At 38.4% G+C, this 15301-nt stretch overlaps 1 pseudogene; it reads right to left on the bottom strand.

The window, feature by feature from the left end:
- Positions 1–403: 403 nt before the first annotated feature.
- On the bottom strand, positions 404–1731 carry LOC140509676 (tubulin alpha-1C chain pseudogene; annotated as a pseudogene).
- Positions 1732–15301: the final 13570 nt, after the last annotated feature.

The following is a 15301-nucleotide window of genomic DNA, read 5'->3' as shown; positions in this document are numbered from 1 at the left end:
TTTCTTCTTTATCCTACTCTCATTTCCCTCCTTCTTGAAATGTTAAGCAATTTGATATAGGTTATACATGTTTAATAATACAAAACATATTACCATATTGTTATGTTATGCAAGAAGACATGGACCCAAAGGGGGAAAAAACATGGAAAAAAGTGAAAAATAGTATGCTCCAATCTTCATTCAGTCTCTAATCACTTATTTCTTTGTAAGTGGTTGGCATTTCTCATTATGAGTGCTTTGGAATCATCTTAGATCATTGTATTGCTAAGAGGAGCTAAGTCACATGTGCGACCATTTTTTTTTTTGCAAGCATCATACCTTTATTGACATTTAATGATCACAGAGGACATTTTCACAGAACAGAAAAAAAGACCTAGTATAAAGAAAAAGATAACATACAAATTTAATATTCCTCACCTTCTTCCCCATCAGCACTATCTGCTCCAGCCTCCTCATAATCTTTCTCCAAGGTAGTCATTTCCTCCTGTGCCTCAGAGAACTCTCCTTCCTCCATGCCCTCCCCTACATATCAATGGACAAAGGCATGCTTGGCATACATCAGATCAAATTTGTGGTCCAGGTAAGCCCAGGCCTCAGCAACAGCTGTAGTGTTGCTTAACATGCACACAGCCTGCTGTACCTTGGCCAGGTCACCACCAGGAACCATAGTGGGAGGCTGGTAATTGATGCCAACCTTGAAGCCAGTTGGGCACCAATCCACAAACTGGATGCTATGCTTTGTCTTGATAGTGGCAATAGCAGCATTGACATCTTTGGGAACCACTTCACCAAGGTAGAGCAGGCAACAAGCCATGTATTTACCATTGCGAGGATCACATTTTACCATTTGGCAGGCTCAAAGCAAGCATTGGTGATCTCTGCTACAGTCAGCTGCTCACGGTAGACTTTCTCAGCAGAGATGACTGGGGCATATGTGGACAGAGGGAAATGAATATGGGGATAGGGCACCAGGTTGGTTTGGAATTCTGTCAGATCAACATTGAAGGCACCATCAAATCAGAGACAGACAGTGACGGAGGACACAATTTGCCTAATGAGGCGATTCAGATTAGTATAGGCGTTCAATGTCAAGGTTTCTGCAACAGATATCATAGATGGCCTCATTGTCTACCATGAAGGCACAATCAGGGTAGTGTGAGTGGTCAGAATGGAGTTGTAGGGTTCCACTACAGCTGTGGAAACCTGAAGGACTGGGTAAATGGAGAACTCCAGCTTGGATTTCTTGCCATAGTCAAAGGACAGATGTTTCATCAGCAGAGAGGTGAAACCAGAGCCAGTCCCACCACCAAAGCTGTGAAAAACCAAGAAGTCTTGAAGACCTGTGCACTGATCAGCAAGCTTCCAAATTCTGTCCAGAACAATGTCAATTATTTCTTTGCCAATGATATAGTGCCCACGGGCATAGTTATTGGCAGCATCTTCCTTGCCAGTGATCAGCTACTCAGGATGGAAGGGCTGGCAGTAGGTTCCAGTTGGAAATTCATCAATAACAGTTGGTTCCAGGTCTACAGACACAGCATGGGGAACATGCTTGCCAGCTCCAGTTTCACTAAAGAAGGTGCTGAAAGAGTCATCTCCACTCCCAATGGTCTTATCACTTGGCATCTGCCCATCAGGTTGGATACCATGTTCCAGGCAGTACAGCTCCTAACAGGCATTGCCAATCTGGACACCAGCCTGGCCAACGTGGATAGAGATGCATTCATGCATGTAAAGGTGTGCAGGGATCCCTCGCACTAAGAAGAAATAGGAAGGAGGGCAACACAAGTTTCTCACTGACCGACCATTAGCAAGTCTCTGGGAGAAAAGTTAGTGAATGTGGGACCATTTTTAAAGGAGATTTTCTCTTAACTTGCCATTAGTCTCTCCTGGGCTTTGAAATGGTCTGCTGTTTTATATAAAATTGACAGGATATGACGGAGTTTCTTCAGTCAATCAAAATACTCTTTATGTGTAACATTATTTGACTTCATCCAATGACTTTCATTCTTTCCAAATCAATCAAAGAGCTTTTTGCAACTTGTTAAAATACCTTTGATTTATTGATTGCTTCAACAAGGATATTTTGTTCACATCTAGTTCATACTTCTGATTGATTCTGTACTTATTGAGATAGGAATCTACGATAATCCTCACAGTACTATTCCCAGAAGGACATTATAGTAAATGGAATGAGACAGTATCTTGAAGTTTAAAGGTTTAAGTTGAATCTGTTATACTCAGAACCTGTATGACCTTGGCCAAGTCATATATCTTCCATAGGGTTAAAATCAACATAGCTGTTATATCTATTAAATAAAGGTATTGTTAAGAAATGATTTGGTAAACCTTATTTTAAGAGCTATAAAGGTGAGCTGTTTTCTGTTATGTTCATCACCAAAAAAAGATTGATTTTTAAGTGACATTGATTTCACACATATAATAAAAAGAGATGTAAGAGATTGCAGAACCTAGAACATGGACAGTTAGAACTTAGAACCAAGAGCTTAGAAACACAAAAATAATTTATACTTTTTCTATTCATGGTTTCAAAAATCACAGGATATTTAATTTCCTTCTTTGTGAAATGAGAAAATTGAATTAAATAATTCTAAGTTTTCAATTCAATCAACAGTTATTGAATAAGTAACACATATGAAGCCCAAAGCAATATGTACAAAGTCTTAGGTACTTAAAGATATAAAAAGATAATTGCACACAAAGAAAAGTCCCCCAAGGATCATACAAAGAGAAGTAACTAATGTTGGAGGGGCTTCGTGAAAACAGACACATTAATAATTAGTAGAGTGTGTCTACTGAACTGATCCAAACATTCTAGAAATTATGCACAAAAAATCCACTAAACTATACCTATCCTTTGACCCAGAAATAACGCTACTAAGACTATATTTCAAAGACATAAAAGAAGAAAATATCTCATATAAAAATATTTGGCAGTAGTGGCAGTAGTATGATATTAATATGTTTGTAGTGGCAAAGAACTGGAAACTGAGGGGGTGCTCCATCCATCGTCCCAAATCAATCAATCAATGGACAAGTTATAGTACATGAATATAATGAAATACCCTTTTGCTGTAAGAAATGAGCTAATGGTGGTTTCAGAGAAACCCTGGAAGACTTATATGAACTGATGCAAGGTGAAGTGGGCAGAATTATGATATCAACATGTACAATAACAATAACATTTTAAAGACAAAAACTTTGAAAGACTGAAAGACTCTGACAATATCATGAGCAACTACAATTTCAGAGAACTAATGATGGAGCACTTCCTGACAGAGATCAACTCAAGATCCATATTGTTGCATACATTTTTGGACATACACAGTGCAGAAATTTGATTTGCCCTACTATGTATATTTGTTAAAAGTACTTTACTTTTTCTTTTTCTTTTTTTTTTCATTTCTTTTATGTGTGGGGGAGATTAAGGAGATATGAAGAACAAAAAATAAAGACTTGATGAGTAAAATATAAAATACAAGTTAAAAGACAAAAAAGAGGAAAATCTGTACAGATAATTGGTCTCTCTTCCAATGGAGCTCATAATCTAGTAGGTGACATAGAACATGGACAGAAATAACTATATTACAAATTGAAATGTCAATAAATGTCATTTTTTTGTCAGTGATGTAGAAAAAGGTACTGACAGCAAGCTAAATGAATGTGTAGATGATGAGAAGTTAGTAAGAAAAAGCTAGTAAATTGGAAGTTGAAGTCAGGATCCAAAAAGACCTTGATAGATCAGAACAGTGGGACAAATCTAAAGTAAGAAATTTAAGAGGGATAAACATTAAGCCCTACACACATGGATTAGAAAAGTAAACTTCACACCAACAAATATCAAAGAAAGAAAGACCTTGGCAATCACCCAGTCCAACCCCCTGATTTTAGAAATTCAGAGAATGAGGTTTAGAGTGAAGTGACTTGTCCAAGGTCACAAAGTAACTTTGGTAACAGATGAAAGAGCCAGAATTTGGCCAGGTCCTCTCACTCTAAATCCAGTCAGTAGTCTTTCCATTTAGTAGTACTTTCCAGGGAGGAAAATGTGATGAAAGTGTTCATGTGGAAAAGATGTGAAGTTTTCAGTGGCCTTTAAGAACAACAATAGTCAGCAATGTAACATGGAAGAGAGAAATGAAAAACATGCTGTCATTTGTCTGGAGTGTTTAATTCAGATTTGGGAGCCTTATTATGGAAAGCACATTTTATTGACAGAAGTGTATCCAGAGGAAGTGACCTGGCTGACGAATGTAATGAAAAACATATCATAAAGGGGTTAATGGAGTTATAGTTTGGAGAAAAGAAGACTTTGGCAGGAGGAGTAAATGCAGGGAGAAGAAGAGATCACTATAATCATTATATTTAAATATTTGACAGACTGTTGTGTGAGAAAGATTTTGGCTTTGTTTTCTTTGGAAAGAAGAACTACAGAAAGGCCAATTTTGGTTTGATCCAAGGAAGAACCTCCCATTATTAACAACTGTCCCAAAGTGGAAAGTTAGAAAATAATGAGTTTCCCTTAACCAGAATTAAAAAAAAAAAGATGGATAGATAGATAGATGGATAGGTAGATAATGAATAAATGGATAGATTGCTAAATAAATAAATGAATGAATGCATAAGTAAATGAATAAATAAATGAATGGATAAATAATTGAATGAAGACTAACATTTATATAGTGTTTTAAGATTTACAAAGCACTTTACGTATGTTAGCAAAATTGTTGTTTTACAACAACCCTATGAAGCAGATGCTATTACAATTCCCATTTTACAGAAGAGAAAACTAAGGCACAAAAGTTCAGTGACTTGCCTAGGGTCACATAACTAGTATGCAAGGAAAGATTTAAACTCAGGTCTTTCTGATTCCAAGGATTATGCTCTATCCACTGGGCCAATCACTGGCTAGATCACCCAGATCTAGCTGGGTGATCCAATGTTGGAGAAGATGGAGAGGAGATTCCCGCTTCTCTCTGGAATCATCTCTTTCTCTCTCTCCAGCAAGCAATTGTTCAACTAGGTGGTACATACTAGAGTAGAAATCCTCTCTCCTGCCTCTCCTATAAGGCATCACCCAAGTAGATGACCCAGTAGATAGAGAAAAATCCTTGGAATTAGGAAGACCTGAAATAACCTAGAAGAGCCTCTGAGATTCTTTCTAATTCTGAAATTCTGAGACATTCAAAGCACCATCAAAGAAGTAGTGAAAAGGCTTAAGTTCAAGTTTACTTTCTAGGTGTATGACAGTTGACAATGAATCCAACTGTCTGAACCTCTGTAAAAAGATCAGGATATTTACAATAACTGCTTCTTTAATATTTCATGAGGAAAGTTTTTTGAGCAATTTTTAATAAATTTAAGTTTTCATTCCTATTAACAATGAATCTTTTTGTTTGCTTCTTTGGATAAAGGCATGTTTTGGTGTCAGTATTGGAAGGTAAAAAATTTAGTGTGGTTCCTCTTAAGGCAAATCCTCTAGATGTGGTAATAGTTTCACCCCCATTTAAAACAACCAGTTCTCATCCTTCCACTTTCCATGTCCCTTAAGAATTTTCTCCCTTATTGTCAGCATCTGCAGGGGAGACAATTTATCTCCATCACTGGGCAGATATATCAGCTCTCAGCCTTTGGCTCTCTCTTTTTAATCTATTATTTTAGATCTATTGTTTTCCATTTAAGTTTGGTTTCTGTGAGGGCAAACCTTGAGGATGAATCACTGAACTGTCCAACAGCCTTCTCTGCCAGGTCCAAGATGGCGTGAGAGCTGACAGCCCAAAAGGAAGGAATTTGGTCTGTGGTCCAGATGTGCTGGTATTCTGACCACAGACCCTGAGCCCTGAAGCCACAGGGTGGGAAGATTCACAGGCTAAGAATGTGTATCTCTTCTATTGTTCTCTCTTGGACCTTCTTAGTGGATTCCTTGGGAGCTGTCAGGGGGTTTTCACACACCTCATTGAAATCTTACAAACAAGGCATTCTTTCAGGATCCCAGCCAAGTGAGAGTGATCTGGTGAAGGATAGAAAAGGGAAGGGGATGAGGTGGAAAGGATGAAATTATAGGAAGGAGTTCATGAATTGCTGCCCATTTTGAACTTGATATTTTCAGAACTTCTCAAATGTTGAAAGTTTGATTTCTGTTTATCTGGTTCTTGATCAGGATTGAGAATGCAAACAAGATTCTATTGCAACCAGAAGCATACAGGCATACCTTGGAGATGTTGCAGGTTCAGTTCCAGACCAGTGCCATAAAGCAAATATTGCAACAAAATGAGTCACATAAGTTCTTTGGACTCCCAGAGCATATACAAGTTACGTTTATACTATACTAAAGTTTATTAAATATGCAATAGTATACAGTCTAAACAGCAATTACATGTCTTAATTTAAAAATAGGTATTGCTAAAAATAAAAAAGGTAACCATCATCTAAGTCTCTGGTAAGTCATAATCTTTCTGCTTGCTGTTGATGACTGTTGACTGATCAGGGTGGTAGTTGCCAAAGGGTTGGGGTGACCAGCAATTTTTAAAGACAAAAATGAAGTTTGTTGCATTGATTGACTCTTCCTTTCACTTGAACACTCAGAGACCATTGCAAAGCTGTTAACTGGTCTAATTTAGATACTGTTGTGTCTCAGGGAAGAGGGAGGCCAGAGGAGAGGGCAAGAGACAGGAGAATAGCTGGTTGGTGGAACAGTCAGAACACACATAATATTTATCGATTAAGTTTGCTCTTGCATGTGGGCATGGTTCATGACCTAAACTAATTATGTTAGTAATGTCAAAGATCCCTGATCACAGATCCCCATAACAGATATAGTAATAATAACAATAATGAAAATTTCAAATATTGCAAGAATTATCAAAATGTGACACAGAGACACAATGTGAGTGCATGCTATTGGAAGACTGGTGCTGAGGGGTAGAGTCAAGATGGTGGAGTAGAAAGACTCATGTATTCTAGCTGTTCCCCCTCGTAGCCCATAAAATGCCTGTAAAAAATGACCCTAAACAAATTCTAGAGCAGCAGAAACCACAAAATGACAGAGTGAAAGAGATTTCCAGCCCAAGACAGCCTGGAAGCTGAATAGGAATCGCACCAGGCTTGTAGATGAGTGCAGCCCTTGGATCACAGCCCAGCCTTGGCTGTACAGCATGAGCAGACCTAAGAGGTGGAATCCCCAGCAGCAGCTGAGGTTCCTAGATTATTCAACCCACAAATGCCAAAGACATCTTCAAAGGTCAGTGAGAAAGTCCTTTCACCTGGGTGAGAAGGAAATGAGGTCTGGTCCCAGTGACCCCAGGGCAGCAGCAGTCACTGTGGCACAGCATCCATTTGAGGAGTCCTCCACATAAAGTTCCTGGGGGAATCAAGCAACTGATCTGGATCTCAGCCCTGAGTGGTGGTCCTGGGGTGAGGAGGAGCTTCCTGGTATGGTGGAGCTGGAGGCAGTTGTGGAGAGGGAACTCTGCTTGCAGATTCTGGGCAGAAAAGCTCTATTGAACCAGTCTCTGAGCAGAGCATAGCCCAGATTTGGCCATGTGGCACTGGCAGGAACAGAACCAGAGCAGGACTCAGGGGTGGAATCCCCAACAGCAGCTGTGGTTCCCAGATCCCTCAACCCACAAACATCAAAGACAGCTTTCAAGATCCTGGGCAGAAAAGCCAGGAGTAGCTCCCAGATCAGAGAATAGGCCAGGAGAGGAGTAAACTCCTCTCCCTTGATTGTGCCACCTTGGAGGAACTGAGAACTTACAGGTCCCCAGAGTATACCCTCCTCTAGACAAAGGACTCAAAAGTCAAGTAACCAGCTGGGAAAATGCCCAAAAAAGGGGAAAAATAAGACTACAGAAGGCTACTTTCTTGGTGAAAAGGTATTTTCCTCCACCCTTTCAGATGAGGAAGAACAATGATTACCATCAGAGGAAGACATAAAAGTCAAGACTTTTGCATCCAAAGCCTCCAAAATAAATATGCAATGGTCTCAGGCCATAGAAGAGCTCAAAAAAGATTTTGGAAATCAAGTAAGAGAGGGGGAGGAAAAATTGAAAAGAAAAATGAGAGTGATGCAAGAAAATCATGAAAAGCAAGTCAACAGCTTGTTAAAGGGGACCCAAAAAAATATTGAATAAAACAACACCTTTAAAAATAGGCTAACTCGATTGGAAAAAGAGGTCCAAAAAGCCAATGAGGGAGAAGAATGTTTTAAAAATCAGAACCAAATGCAAAAGGAGGTTCAAAAGCTCACTGAAGAAAATCCTTCTTTAAAAATTAGAATGGAGAAGATGGAAGCTAATGACTTTATGAGAAACCAAGAAATTACAAAACAAATCCAAAAGAATGAAAAAATAGAAGATAATGTGAAATATCTCATTGGAAAAATAACTGACCTGGAAAATAGATCCAGGAGAGACTATTTAAAAATTATAGCACTACCTGAAAGCCATGATCAAAAAAAGAGCCTAGACATCATCTTTCATGAAAATATCCAGAAAAACTGCCCTAATATTCTAGAACCACAGGGTAAAATAAATATTAAAATAATCCACTGATCACCACCTGAAAGATATCCAAAAAGAGAAACTCCTAGGAATATTGTAGCCAAATTCCAGAGTTCCCAGGTCAAGGAGAAAATATTACAAGAAGGTAGAAAGAAACAATTTGAGTATTGTAGAAATACAATCAGGATAACAAAAGATCTAACAACTTCTACAATAAGAGATCGAAGGGCATGGAATAGGATATTCCAGAAGTCAAAGGAACTGAGATTAAAACCAAGAATCACCTACCCAGCAAAACTGAGTATAATACTTCAGGGCAAAAAATGGTCATTCAATGAAATAGAGGACTTTCAAGCATTTTTGATGAAAAGACCAGAGCTGAATGGAAAATTTAACTTTCAAACACAAGAATCAGGAGAAACATGAAAAGGTAAACAAGAAAGAGAAATCATAAGGGACTTGCTAAAGTTGAACTGTTTACATTCCTATATGGAAAGACAATATTTGTAACTCTTGAGACTTTTCTCAGTACTTGGGTGGTTGGAGGGATTACACACACACACACACACACACACACACACACACACACACATATAGAGAGAGAGCACAGGGTGAGTTGAATAGCATGGGATGATATGTAAAAAATAAAATTAAGGGGTGAGAGAGGAATATATTGAGAGGAGAAAGAGAGAAATGGAGTAGAGCAAATTATCTCTTATAAAAGAGGAAAGTAAAAGCTTTTTAAATGAAGGGGAAAAGAGGGGAAGTGAGAGGGAAAAGTGAAGCTTACTCTCATCATATTTGGCTTAAGGAGGGAATAACATGCACACTCAGTTTGGTATAAAAATCTATCTTACATTACAGGAAAGTAGGGGAGAAGGCGATAAGTGGGATGGGGGGATGATAGAATGGAGGGCAAATGGGAGGAGGGAGTAATTAGAAGTGCACACTTTTGGGGAGGGACAAGGTCAAAAGAGAGAATAGAATAAATGAGGGGCAGGATAGGATGGAGGTAAATATAGTTAGTCTTACACAACATGACTGTTATGGAAGTCTTTTGCAAAACCACACATATATAGCCTATATTGAATTACTTGCCTTTTCAGTGGGGATGGGTGGGGAGGGAGGAAGGAAGAGAAGTTCCTTTTAGGAACAAATGTTGAGAATTGTTTTTGCATGTAACTGGGAAATAAGAAATACAGATGATGGGGTATAGAAAACTATCTTGCCCTACAAGAAAAGAGACAAGATCGGGATAAAGGAAGGGAGAAATGTGATGGAAGGGAGGGCAGATTGGGGAAGGGGTAATCAGAATGCACAGTATTTTGGGGTGGCAAGGGGGGAGAAATGGGAGAAAATTTGGAACTCAAAATTTTGTGGAAATGAATGTTGAAAACTAAAAATAAATAAATAAGCATTACAAAAAGAGAAAAATGGTGCTGACAGACTTGTTTGATGCAGGGTTGCCACAAACCTACAATCTGTAAAACAAAACAAAACAAAACACATTATCTGCAAAGAGCAATACAATGAAGTGCAGTAAAAGAAGGTATGGCTGTACATAACATAGATCTCAGAGTGGATTCTTAAAATGCTGGAACAGTAGAGAATAGTAATTAGAAGATCTGAGTTTGGGTCTGGGCTTAGCATATCTTGCTCATTCCTTCCTCAGTAGACTGCCTCCTACAATAATAATTGAAAATAGTCATTCAGGGGAGAGGATTCTGGGTAGATGGAAGAGTAGTTCAGAAAATTCCAAACTCTCAAAATTTTCCCCCACAAAAGAGATAAAATAGCCCCTTAGGGTGAACAAAGTGCAGGTAAAAATAAATGAGAATAGGGGCACAACAGGGGTCCTCCTGGGACAATTTGAGAAGATCAAAAGAAAAATCCCAGGATGAGGTTTGGTCCCTGTAAAGACTAAGCACCTCCAGGCTGGTGAGTCAGTGAGATAGATGATTGATAGATAGATAATTTTTTTCCTTACACTGCTTCTGGAAGTCTGCAAACCACTAGGAATTAAATTCAAGCAAGCAAGATAGTCTTTGCCCTTAATGAGCCTAGATTCTAATGGGGAAAGACCATACATAAAGTAAAGCTGGAAAATGGGAGTGCTGGCATCATGTTGTGACAACAAAGTAAGGTAAAAGTTTACCAGTCAAAGCTGAGGGACCTAGAGGAGGAGCTTACATTCGTGGTTTCAGTAAAGCAAGGCTGATTGTCAGAGGGAGGGCATCGTGGCCAAGAGATGGGCAGGGATTCAGATGCAAGAGGTAACCTGAGGTCAAATTGATAGGACTTGGAGATTGAATGGATATAGTAATGGATATAGTAAGGAAAAAGACAGTGCTGGGATGACTTTCAGATTTCAAGCTGGGTAACTTGGAGAATAGGCATATCAGAAACAGATGTGAAGAAGTTAGAAGAAGACAGATTGCTTGGACGGTAATGAAATTATTTGGGATCTTGATGGGTTTGAGATATCAGTAGATTATTCAATTATCCAGCAATATCTCTAAACATGGTACTAGACCCCTAGGGTAGACATATCAATCTGGGAGTTATGTGCATGAAGGTTAAAAATGGAAGCCATTGGAGGTTGCAGAATCACCAAGACACAAAGGTGGGTAGGAAAAGTGGGGGGAGGTCAAGGAGAGGATATTGTGGGGTGGTGGCAATCATATATAAAAGAATGAAGAAAATAGAGGAAGAACCAGAAAAAGAGCCATCGATAAAAACATTTGAACATATAGGTCCAATAGTAGGTAACATTTATAGTTATGGAAAGCACATATTGTCTCATTCATACTCCTAAGAACCCAGCAATATAGATGTTATCATCATCCCCTTTATACAAATGGGGAAATTAAGGTTGAGAGGATGAGAAGCTGTCCATGGTCTAACAACCAGTAAGTTATCTGAGGCAATATTTGAACTTAATTCTCCCTGATTCTGTCAGTTGCTTTATCCACTGTACCACCTAGCTGCCTCCCAAAGCTTGGTCTTTCCCATGGAGCAAGGCCAATGAGCTCCCACTGGAGATGTTCTATCAGAATGATATACATTGATTAATCAGAGATTGAAACTGTTTCAAAGGCCATCTGATTATGTTCCCATTTAGGCACACAGTCCTTTTGCTCACAAGAATTGCATGAGCAATTCTGTTCAATGCTTTGCCACTATACAGGGCATACCCTGTCTATAGAAGAGTAATGAAGTTCAGTCAGACTTGTCCAAATGGGAAATTGGCTTCCTTGTAGTTAGTTAGTGACATTTTCTTTTGAATTTACTTTTCACTTTCCTACCAGCATCAAGTTTACAAACCTGTTTTTCAGCTGATTCACACACAATCCAAAGTGTGAGTAGTGTGAATAATGTGTCCGCTTCTTAGACTGGTCTAGTGATTTTATAGAAGAAATTGCAGAAATTAGGGATTAAAAAATTGACTGTCCAATGTCTTTGTCTCTGCCCTCACCAAACAGACCACTTTTCATCTTTAGTATAATCTCCATGTGACCACCATGCTAATAACTTAGATACACCACCCAAAAATTGCCTTGATTTATTTCCTGACTGAAGTGGAATACTAAGAACTGCGGAAAAGAGTTTCTCAAAAAGGATTTATGATTGTTTAGATTACAGACAAATAGGCAAAGCCAAGAGTTTGAATTATAAAGTTAGAAATGAAAGGAAACATTATATTGAACATTGAATAAAATATTAGAATTATACAGGAACTTAGGAAAAACAGTAGAATTTCAGAGCTAATAGTGACCTTGGGTACACTAAAAAGAGAGAATTGAAAGGCAGTGTAGAAAGTAGACCATTAACTGTCACAGGTCTAATTACACAGACCTTAGACCTTTTTTGGGGGAGGGAGAAGGCAATAGTGGTTAAGTGACTTACCCAGGGTCACATAATTAGGAAGTGTTGTGTTTGAGGCCTGATTTGAACCCAGGTCCTCCTGACTCCAGGATTCTATCCACTGAACTTAGCTTCCCCTGATCTTTGGGGATGAAAGGGAACTCAGAACACAGAATGAAGATGGTTAGAACTGGAAGTCAAGAAATCTTCCTGACACCTTATATCAGAAAGAACTAGAAGTTACCCTCTTATACAAGATTTAAAACATCTGATTTAGGAGAGACTTTAAAACATAGAATGTTAAACCTGAAATGATACCTTACGGATACCCTTTAAGTCAACCATTTGAATTGTAGAAGCCCAGAGAGGGTTTACATCACTGACCCAGGGTTTACTGGGTGCCTTTAGTTTGGCCTTCATTGAGACAACACGTATTGAACTCTATTTAAATATAATTGATTTCCGTTGTAATCTCATCCATGTAATTTTGTGTATTTACAAACATTCCAAGAAGTGGTCCATAGACTTCACCTGACTGCCAGTGGGGTCAATGGTACAAAAAAGTTTAAGAACTCCTGTTCTGACCTCTCTTCCCAGAAAATGTTCTAAATTTTAAAAATATCATTTTCTTAGCTGGTCTTTGGACAGATAGTTAACAACATTTGGGTAATATCACAACGATGTGGGGTGTGTGTGTGTGTGTGTGTGTGTGTGTGTGTGTGTGTGTGTGTGTGTGTGTAAGTTTGTAGGGAGTGTGGGGACAGTAAAAAGGAGAAAGGACAGGAAAACTCACTCCTCAAATACCTAAGTACTGTAAAGCATTTTTTTCTCCATTTTCAGGAATATAAAAGGCATTTCCACTTTGCCATATACCATACAGCAAACATTTCTATCTTCTCAGGTTGAGAAAGTCTGAAAGTCAGCATTCTTAGAAACTGGAAGGGACCTTAGGACTTAATCCATCTGGTTCTCAGTTTCCTCATCTGAAAAAAAAAAGGATCTCTAGTGTTGATATTCTATTTTTTTTGACAAGGTGGCATGATATAATTGATTGTATTGGACCTGGAATCAGAAAGATCTGGTTTGAATCCTTCCTCTGACATATAAAAGCCATGCAAATACAAACAAGACTTATTTTTTTCCCAAATTTTTATTTCCTCACTTGTAAAATGACGTGCCTAATATCTGCAGCATGTGCTTCATGAGGTTATTGAGAGGTTCAAATGAGATAAAGTGGGGAAAGCTCTTGACAAACTTCAACATGTTCTGTAAATATCAGTTGTTGTTTAGTTCCTTCCAGCTCTGACATTCTATGCTCTGTATTTTAAAGATACTTCTTATTCTGGTGTTTTAATGTTCTATGTTCTAGATTTCTTCCCATATTTAACATTCTATGTTAGAAAGTTATGAGTTCCTAACCCTTTGACCCAGATATTCTACTGCTAGGCATACCAAGGAGGTCAAGGACAGAAAGGAAGTTACCTTATATACTAATATATTCATAACAACTTTTTTTGTAATAGAAAAAATTGGGGAAAAGTCAATGCCTGGCTATCAAAGTTGGAACAGAATAATACGAAGTTAATGGCTACAAAGAAGAGAGGTGAGAATGTACCTTTCTCCCTTCTTTGTAGAGGAAGTGAACTATGGATTTAGAAAATTTCATTCAACGTTGAACTTGGTTGATGGTTAGGTGAGCTTGAGGCAACTTTTTCTCCCTGTCATTTGTATTCTTTCCTATAAGGGATGGTTCTTTGGGTGGATAAATGGGGAAAGGCAGATTCTATAAAAACAAGGAAAAATATTAAAATGTTTTTAAAAAGAAAAAAGTGACAGAAGAATGAAATGAACAATGACTACAACCATAAAAGAGAAAAAGCAAAATGAGAATGAATGGACAAAAATCCTGATGGAAATTTGAAGGGGATGACTGAAAAACTATTACCACACTTTGTACTGAAACAAGTTAATTTAAATGTGAATAGTCACTAATCAAGCTTAGTAGTACTTATGTTCACAGTTAAATTTTAATAAGATATCAAATAGAAAAAATGTAACAAAAAACATAACAAAAAATATAACAAATGAAGGGATTGGACTACATGGTCTCTAAAGTCCTTTCCAGCAGTATGCTGTGATAATTACTTAAGACACCAAAAGGGCCCCTTGTGAGAGGGTTATTGACAATGAACATTGTAGGAGAAGAGGCAGGGAGAGATCTCTGGGGACATTGGGAGGAGGTAGGATATATGGTGGGGATCAGAAAAAGTCTCACAGAGGAAGGTTTTGAGTTGGTCTTTAAAGGATAGGGAGAATTCGTACAGATTGAAATGGGTCTGAGTTTCTTCATGAGGGGACAAAACGCAGAGAAAAGACTATGTGCCTCAAACCCCAAGGCAAGCAAAGAATCCCTTGATATCTACTGGAAACTGACTGAGGTTAGCATCTATCTCGCTTGGGACTGCCTTCCTCTTTAGGGTACACTAGGAGACTGGACAATGAGCAAGAAGGAAACCAGATCAAGAATGGATGAGGCAGCTGAAGGCAGAACCTCAGAGTAGCCTGAGAATCTGCTGCCTCATCGAGCCTCACCAGAAGTGCTATTTAAAGGGCTTGGGGTGTTCACATTTGCCTCATTGCTTCTCTTTAAAGAGTCCTTATCCAGGCTTTGCATTGCATGAGAGATACTGTCCACCAACAGGCTTCATGTCCCCAGAAAGCAGAAATTGTTTTTAAGATTTTAATATTCATTTGAAGATTGAACACAGGTAAGCAGAATCAATGTTGATCCCATTAAAGTCCCTAGAGACACTCACCTTGAAGAAGATATGACAAACAAAAGCAAACCATATTTTCTCATCTGTTTAGGAGATCCCAGTCATTGATCATACACACTTATGGAGGCTACCGTGTGCAAG

This window comes from Notamacropus eugenii, chromosome 6 (genome assembly GCF_028372415.1).
Source record: "Notamacropus eugenii isolate mMacEug1 chromosome 6, mMacEug1.pri_v2, whole genome shotgun sequence".
NCBI classification, from domain to species: Eukaryota; Metazoa; Chordata; class Mammalia; order Diprotodontia; family Macropodidae; genus Notamacropus; species Notamacropus eugenii.
Note: the sequence above shows the minus strand (reverse complement) of the source record. Positions and strands in the feature narration are given on the sequence as shown.